General features: G+C 48.1%; 1 pseudogene; it reads right to left on the reverse strand.

Annotated features, from left to right (window-relative positions):
* LOC116224046 overlaps positions 1-10,000 on the reverse strand; it is an 11,403-nt pseudogene that overhangs the window by 1,353 nt on the left and 50 nt on the right.

Below are 10,000 nucleotides of genomic sequence, written 5' to 3' on the forward strand. Positions count from 1 at the left end.
ACACTCTGACACACACACACACACACACAACACACACATATACACACACACAATCACACACAAACACACACACACACACACACCACACACACACACCACACACACACACACACACACCACACACACACACACACACACACCCCCCCCCCCCCCACACACACACACACACACACAACACACACACACACACACACACACACACACACACAGACATATACACACACACACACACTCACACACAAACACACACACACACACACACACACACCACACACACACACACACCACACACACACACACACACACACCACACACACACCACACACACACACACACACACACACACACACACACACACCACACACCACACACCACACACACACACACACACCACACACGCACACACACACGTATAACACCCACTGTGTTGTTGAGGCGCTGTGCTGCTATCTCGCTATCTGCGGTCTCGTTCCGGTTCTCCAGGTTGCTGACGATGCCGGAGATGCAGAGGGGCCCGGCGAAGCCCAGCAGGTCGGCCAGGTAGCGGAAGGTGCTGCTCAGCAGGATGGGGCGCCCGAACGCCCGGTACATGGACCTCCACATGGACGGAGCCTTCTCCGAGTCCTCTGCGTTCTGCTGCCCAGATGCAAAACAAACACACACACTATTAGAACACACACACACACTGTTAGAACACACACACACACACACACACACTGTTAGAACACACACACACACACACACACACTGTTAGAACACACACACACACACACACACACACACACACTATTAGAACACACACACACACACACACACACAATGTTAGAACACACACACACAATGTTAGAACACACACACACACACACACACACTGTTAGAACACACACACACACACACACACACACACCCTCCGCTCCTCGTAGGCGTCTTTAAGCTTGAGGTAGTTGGTGAGCGCCCTCATGGTTATGCACACACAAACATACTCACACACCACACACAGACACACACACACACACACACACTCACCCTCCGCTCCTCGTAGGCGTCTTTAAGCTTGAGGTAGTTGGTGAGCGCCCTCATGGTTATGCACACACAAACATACTCCACACCACACCACAAACACACACACAGACACACACACACAGACACACACACACACACACACACACACACACTCACCCTCCGCTCCTCGTAGGCGTCTTTAAGCTTGAGGTAGTTGGTGAGCGCCCGCATGGCGATGGGCAGCTTGCCGATCTTCTTCAGCTCGATGGGCCTCTTGTGGGCGCCCATGATGAGGGGGTTCATCCACCAGTAGGTGGCCTTGGACAGCAGGTTCACGAAGGGCTGCAGGAAGCGCACACCGAGGTCCTGCAGATCCTCCGGGGGCTTCACCTTCGTGGGGTTGGCGAAGAACACGTACTTCTGCAGAGGAGAGGAGATATGGGAATATTACAGAAGAAGAACGCGTACTTCTGAAGGGGAGAGGAGAAATGGGAATATTACAGAAGAAGAACGCGTACTTCTGAAGGGGAGAGGAGAAATGGGAATATTACAGAAGAAGAACGCGTACTTCTGCAGAGGAGAGGAGATATGGGAATATTACAGAAGAAGAACGCATACTTCTGAAGGGGAGAGGCGAGATGGGAATATTACAGAAGAAGACTTCTGCAGAGAAGAGAAGATATGGGAATATTACAGAAGAAGACTTCTGCAGAGAAGAGAAGATATGGGAATATTACAGAAGAAGAACGCTAACACGAACACACAGTGATGCCCCTACGTCTGCACCGGAGAGGAATGATGTGGGATAATTAACTATTCTAGGGACATGAAATGATTCCAGAGATATTAAACTGCACCAGGCTTCTGGGGGTTGGCGAAGAACATGTACGTCTGCGGAGGAGTGGAAAGATGGGGGATATTAAACTATGAGGTGAAAGGTCATGACAGACACTATCAGTACACTTAACAGATTATGGCATTATTCTAATTCGTCTCGTACATGTATCTTGTTTAAATAAAACCAATCTCTCCCCTTGTACAACATCTTGTTTCTCTGAAAAACATAGACTGAAAGGAATCCAATAATGTAAAACTGTACAGAGATTAAATAAAAGTTACTATTACATCACTGTAGTGTATTTATTTTGAATCTTTCTTTATATATCACTGAAAAACTAACTAATTAACCTTTGACCCAGGAAGTGAAAGACGCACCCTGACTCTGATGACGTTGATCTCCACAGCCATGAGCAGACCGTAGAGGACCACCAGCCCCAATAACTAACTAATTAACCTTTGACCCAGGAAGTGAAAGACGCACCCTGACTCTGATGACGTTGATCTCCACAGCCATGAGCAGACCGTAGAGGACCACCAGCCCCAATCACTAACTAATTAACCTTTGACCCAGGAAGTGAAAGACGCACCCTGACTCTGATGACGTTGATCTCCACAGCCATGAGCAGACCGTAGAGGACCACCAGCAGGGCCGTGATGCAGAACCTCAGGTGCTGAGGCCCCTTCTCCGACTCAACAAACTTCCACAGCTTGATGGTCTTCGTGATGAAGGCCAACACCCAGTAGATGAACAGGGCTGTGTACGGAGAGAGGACAAGGACATGGTAACATTATTTGATGGTCTTTGTGATGAAGGCCAACACCCAGTAGATACACAGGGCTGTGTAAGGTAGAGAGGAGTGTGTTGTGTGTTGTGTGTGTCTGTGTGTGTGTGTGTGTGTGTGTGTGTGTGTGTGTGTGTTTGTGTGTGATGTCTCACCCAGCAGCAGCTTGGGGAAGTTGGCCGTCTCGATGTTGTGATAGTACACCACTGAGGTCGTAGCGGCGATGAAGCCGATGAAGGCCGCATGAACAGATGGAGGTGGGGTGAGGTCATCCTCCTGAGAGCCAATAGGAAAGACAACACCTTACGAGAGGAATACTGACAGGAAACACCTTTAGGAATACTAACAGGCAACACCTTTAGGAATACTAACAGACAACCCCTTTACTCGAGGAATACTAACAGGCAACACCTTTAACTACAGGAATACTGACAGGCAAGGCAACACCTTTAACTACAGGAATACTGATAGGCAACACCTTTAACTACAGGAATACTGACAGGCAACACCTTTAACTACAGGCATACTGACAGGCAACACCTTTACTAGAAGAATACTGACAGGCAACATCTTTACTACAGGAATACTAACAGGCAACACCTTTACTACAGGAATACTAACAGGCAACACCTTTACTAGAAGAATACTGACAGGCAACACCTTTAACGAGAGGAATACTGACAGGCAACAGATATGATATATATAAAAAATGCGCCGTCGGTCGAAGCAATCTATCTATATTTAAATATTTAATAACAACCAATGCTGACCAAAGTGCAGTGAATGGTGTGACAAATAAAATAAATAATAATAATAATAATAAAAAAAAAAAAAGTGATCAGAAAAGGCCATATTCAAAACATGAATAGAGTATCTGAATCGCTCAAAGTACTAACTCATTATGAACAATTCAGTGTCTAAAAGCATTACAGATTACAAATGTATACAGTATGCCTGGACTACTGAACAAAGCAGCCCGTTGAATATTTGTGAACCTCCTTCTTGTTACTTTCCCTTTCCTTACGTTAGAGTCCCACACCTCACACATCTTAAACAGCTCACACACCTCACACATCTCACACAGCTCAAACACCTCACACACCTCACACACCTTAAACAGCTCACACACCTTAACCAGCTCACACAGTTCACAAAGCATCATGCCCAACATATGTGGCTTTCACACGTACATCAGTAGGCCCTGTGTGTTGACAGCTCCATCCTACACACACACACATACACACACACACACACACACACACACACACTCACACAGACATACACACAGACACACACACACACACACTTACACTCACACACACACTCACACACATACACTCACACACACACACACTGCTGGTTTCTGGCAGTGACGTCAATGGCAACACACACACACTGAACTGGCCACTAATGAAACTGAAATGTGAATTTCATGCTTCTGTTCTGACCACTCTCTGACCACTCTCTGAACACATCTACCTTATGGTTGGTTGGGTTTGAGCATACATAAACTGTTTAAACTGTTCTTGATGAGCTATATATATATATTATATACATATATAAAATAAAGGCTTTTCTATTCTATTCTATATCATCATAGGTTCCCCTTAGGCTCACTCCGCTCCCTTGATTGCAGGATATTATAAGAAGACGCCTCACATTTCAGAAATTCAAACCGAGAGTGCAAATATGAAAATCACACACTCTCACACACACATACACACACACACACGCTCTCTCACACACACACACACACACACTGTACCCGTCCTCTGCTCGCTCTTGGAGTCATCACCAGACACCTGACACCCTTAAAGCATTTACTGTAAAACCCTCTCCCTCCGACTAAAGGAGTCTTTACTGCCCCTAAACTTGACAAGGACATATTTTAGGCCATACTTAGACATTAATGGCTAATCCCTCTCAGAAACCTCTCACAGAATCTGAACCTGCGTCTTCAGTCCTTTACCATGACACACAGGATCATCACGACACACACACACACACACACACACACACACACACACACACACACACACCTCACACACACACACACACACCTCACACACACACACACACACACACACTCTCTCTCTCTCTCTCACACACACACACACACACACACACACACACACACACAAACACACACCACACACACACACACACACACCTCACACACACACACACACACACCTCGCACACAGACACACACACACACACACACACACACACACCTCACACACACACACACACACCTCACACACACACACACACACACACACTCTCTCTCTCTCACACACACACACACACACACACCTCACACACACACACACACACACACACACTCTCTCTCTCTCTCTCACACACACACACACACCAAGTCTAAGAGTGTGTGTAATGGGGTTGTTTTGTGTTGGGTGGCAATTGTTTCCAGATACGTCTGTGTAACTGTGTGTGTGTGTGTGTGTGTGTGTGTGTGTGTGTGTGTGTGTGTGTGTGAAATAATAAATATACAAAGTAAAGAAATATAAAAATAAAAGTTCACTTTTCCTCTCAGGGAAACCCAGTGACATGACTGCAGTTGTTGTTGATTTGGTGTGGTGTCTCAACACGTGCACACACACACACACACACACACACACACACACACACACACACACACACTGCAGTGGTTGTAGATGTTGCTGTGTGTCTTACTGGTTGGAGATGATGCCCTCGGCGATCTCACACACGTGCACACACACACACACACACACACACACACACACTGCAGTGATTGTAGATGTTGCTATGTGTCTTACTGGTTGGAGATGATGCCCTCGGCAATCTCACACACGTGCAAACACACACACACACACACACACTGCAGTGGTTGTAGATGTTGCTGTGTGTCTTACTGGTTGGAGACGATGCTCTCGGCGATCTCACACACGTGCACACACACACACACACGCACACACACACACACATACACGCACACACACACACACACACACACACAGAGTGCAGTGGTTGTTGATGTTGATGTTGCTGTGGGTCTTACTGGTTGGAGACGATGCCCTCGGCGATCTCACACACGTGCACACACACACACACACACACACACACACACACACACAGTGCAGTGGTTGTTGATGTTGTGTTGCTGTGGGTCTTACTGGTTGGAGACGATGCCCTCGGCGATCTCACACACGTGCACACACACACAACACACACACACACACAGTGCAGTGTTGTTGATGTTGTGTTGCTGTGGGTCTTACTGGTTGGAGACGATGCCCTCGGCGATCTCACACACGTGCACACACACACACACACACACACACACACACACACACACACAGTGCAGTGGTTGTTGATGTTGTGTTGCTGTGGGTCTTACTGGTTGGAGACGATGCCCTCGGCGATCTCACACACGTGCACGAACAGCAGGGTGAAGGTGAGGACCCAGCGCATGTTGTGGCCGGGGAAGTGGAGCCAAGTGTTGTGGTGAATCTGCACCTTTGAGCTCTGGCTGCCCCAACCTGACACACACACACACACACACACAGACACACACACACCTGTTAGACTGATGCAGTGGCATGTCGTAACACAAATGAATGCTCAAAATTCACAGTTTTTAGTTTCACAGTTCAGCCGGTGAGAGAGTTCGATAAAATGGGAGAGAATTTATGAGAAACATGACCAAGAAACGACAGAACAGAAACGGAGAGAAATAAAGACAGAGGGAGGAACAGAGAGATGTAAACATAGAGGAGCAGAGAGATGTAAACAAAGAGGAGCAGAGAGGAGGAGCAGAGAGATGTAAACAAAGAGGAGCAGAGAGATGTAAACAAAGAGGAGCAGAGAGGAGGAGCAGAGAGGAGGAGCAGAGAGATGTAAACATTGAGGAGCAGAGAGATGTAAACAAAGAGGAGCAGAGAGGAGGAGCAGAGAGGAGGAGCAGAGAGATGTAAACAAAGAGGAGCAGAGAGGAGGAGCAGAGAGGAGGAGCAGAGAGATGTAAACAAAGAGGCTGAGAGACGGAGGACAGGAAGAGCATCCCCCCATTACGCCCGATGACTAATGATGAGAAACAGTAAATTGAATGGAGCGCGGCCCTGGGATCCCTTGGGGAGAGACGTCTCTGTAAAAACTCAACCAGCCACAACTCCCATTTAAAAGACCCGGGGGACCCGGGCAATAGGGTTTCACTGGAGCAGCTCTTCAGCACTCCCAGAGAAAACTAACTCACATTAATGGGCGAGAGAGAGAGAGAGAGAAGGAGAGTGAGAGAGAGAGAGAGAGGGAGAGAGAGAGAGTGAGAGAGAGAGGAGAGAGAGAGACTACAAAGGAGAGCGAGAGAGAGAGAGAGAGAGAGAGTGAGAGAGAGAGTGTGAGAGAGAGAGAGAAGGAGAGTGATAGAGAGAGAGAGAGGGAGAGGAGAGAGAGAGGGAGAGAGAGAGACTACAAAGGAGAGAGTCTTTCTGAGAGGGAAAGAACAACTACTACATGTGAGCACTACTCCAAATCCCTCAGACATAAACATAAACACAGAGATAGCATCAGGCTCAGTCCAATGCAATTATTTGAAGTAGGAAGCCATTAATGCCTTACGGCGGCATTCAGCACTTCTCTCCCCAGCCTGATGTCTTTCTTCTCTGATGGACCTGTGCGCTCAAACTGAGGTTTTAGGCAACTTCAGCTCCAGCCCCTTTGGACTTTAATAATGCATGCAGGAAACTAAAGCAATGCTCTCACAGCGGTTGCCACGGATGCGTGTGTGTGTGTGAGTGTGAGTGTGTGTGTGTGTGTGTGTGTGTGTGTGGTGTGTGTGCAAGCGTGTGTGTGTGTGTGTGTGTGTGCAGCGTTGTGTGTTGTGTGTGTGTGTGTGTGTGTGTTGTGTTTGTTGTGTGTGTGTATCTCATAGGAGTGCTTGACTCCATCAGGAAGAAAACTGAAAACTAGAGGGTCATTTGGAGAGCACAGACCTCCGGTCTCACAACGTTAACGAAAGTGCAAAATAATTTGTGGATGCATAATAATTTAATGGGTTCTTCAGTGCCCACGCAACACCCCTCCACCAGTGCCCACGCTACACCACCCTCCATCAGTGCCCACGCTACACACCCCTCCATCAGTGCCCACGCTACACCACCCCTCCACCAGTGCCCACGCTACACCACCCTCCACCAGTGCCACGCTACACCACCCCTCCATCAGTGCCCACGCTACACCACCCCTCCACCAGTGCCCACGCTACACCACCCCTCCACCAGTGCCCACGCTACACCACCCCTCCACCAGTGCCCACACTACACCACCCCTCCATCAGTGCCCACGCTACACCAGTGCCCACGCTACACCACCCCTCCACCAGTGCCCACACTACACCACCCCTCCATCAGTGCCCACGCTACACCAGTGCCCACGCTACAACACCCCTCCATCAGTGCCCACGCTACACCAGTGCCCACGCTACACACCCTCCACCAGTGCCCACTACACCACCCCTCCATCAGTGCCCACGCTACACCAGTGCCCACGCTACAACACCCCTCCATCAGTGCCCACGCTACACCAGTGCCCACGCTACACCACCCCTCCATCAGTGCCCACGCTACACCACCCCTCCATCAGTGCCCACCCCTCCATCAGTGCCACGCTACACCACCCCTCCATCAGTGCCCATGAGAGTCAGCCTGTTTGTTTTTGCGTAATCCTGCAAACAAACAGACAGGCGGCACCAAAACCAAAACCTCCTTGATCGATCGATCGGGCATCAGGGAGTTTTCCCAGAAACTGGTGTGTTACTGCAAAGAGAGGACAGAGGACACACCACACACACATGTACCCCCACCACACACACACACACACACACACACACACACACACACACACACATGTACACACACCACACACACATGTACACACACCACACACACATGTACACACACCACACACCACACACACATGTACCCCTACCACACACACATGTACACACACCACACACCACACACACATGTACCCCCACCACACACACATGTACACACACAAAAACAACAAATACACCCTTGTACGCTTGCATGCATGCTTCCACACACACACGTACACATAAAAAAAAACAGACACACACACACATGCAAGCACACACCGATGAAGAGGATTGGGAAGGTGATGAAGAGTAGGAAGACATGTGGGACCAGGTTGAGCGCGTCCACAAAGCAGCCATTGTTGAGGACTCCCACATCCACATTGTAAGAGTCGTTCCGGTCGCTTCCGCAGAAGGAGAGGGCCATGTCGTCTGATTGGTGCAAAACCACCTAGGGGGAGGAGCAAGAACAACCTGACATCACCACATGATGCACAGGAGACACGTTGCCCTTGACAACAGATTGACAATGACAACAATGACACGGATCTCTTCCCTTTTGTGTTCCATAAGCCTGTCTGAACGGAGTAATGGCTGTACAAACTATATCTATTTAGGTTAGACACAAGACCCGTAGTGATTTCAGAACAGTGCCACAGCATTGCCTTCTGGTAGAGAGTTATTTTAAAACAAGTGGAACTGAAGAAAAAAAAAACATTACGGTTTAACAGGCCCTTGGCTGTATAACGGCTTTGTCCACTGTGATTCAACACTGCCATTCACTGAAGTGGGGGATTAACACTGGGCGGAGTTTATTCTCGACTCCCGGGACCTCCAGGTCGAACCTCTGGGATAAGGTGGCTCTTTCAAATATGTGGCCTGTTATCTGTCTATGTTGCTGGAAGCGCTCTTTCAAATTAAAACGTTGCCACCTTACACCGTCCCACTGGTCTAGTTTTACTCTATCATTGATTCTGGACGGGCTGAGTAAAAGCGCTGGGCTATGCCTAAAACTGGTCAGAAATACATCAAGGCTAATCGATGTCAAACAAGAACTAACAGCATGGTCAATATTCATTTACACTATTTCTGAGGTAATATGCTGGCATTAAATGTTATCAACAGGAATTAGGAAGAATCATTATCGGCAGAAGGGATATAGCGTCACAGAAAACCAAAGCTGTCATTGTTTTAATTCACAAACATTCTGGCACACCCGAATGGACACAACCAAAAGCCTAACCCAAACGATCACGCCTAATACAGACAACGAATAACTTACCGAAATAAATGCCTTATTAGCAGAGTTTCATTCCTGCCCGCCGGGTTAATTCTGGGAGACGGCAATCACAGAATATTGTCGGCGCGAATTATTTTTAGACTAGCTTGCGCATGCTGCTGCTCGCGCCTATCAGGTTTCCAAACTTGACTTGAAGTCTGCTGGCAAAGTTCCTTTCACAACTAGCCTCCTTTAACAGACCATGTCGGGGAAGAGCGTTTTGTTAAGAAGCAATAATGTTGG

The sequence above is a fragment of the Clupea harengus genome, chromosome 16 (genome assembly GCF_900700415.2).
Source record: "Clupea harengus chromosome 16, Ch_v2.0.2, whole genome shotgun sequence".
NCBI classification, from domain to species: Eukaryota; Metazoa; Chordata; class Actinopteri; order Clupeiformes; family Clupeidae; genus Clupea; species Clupea harengus.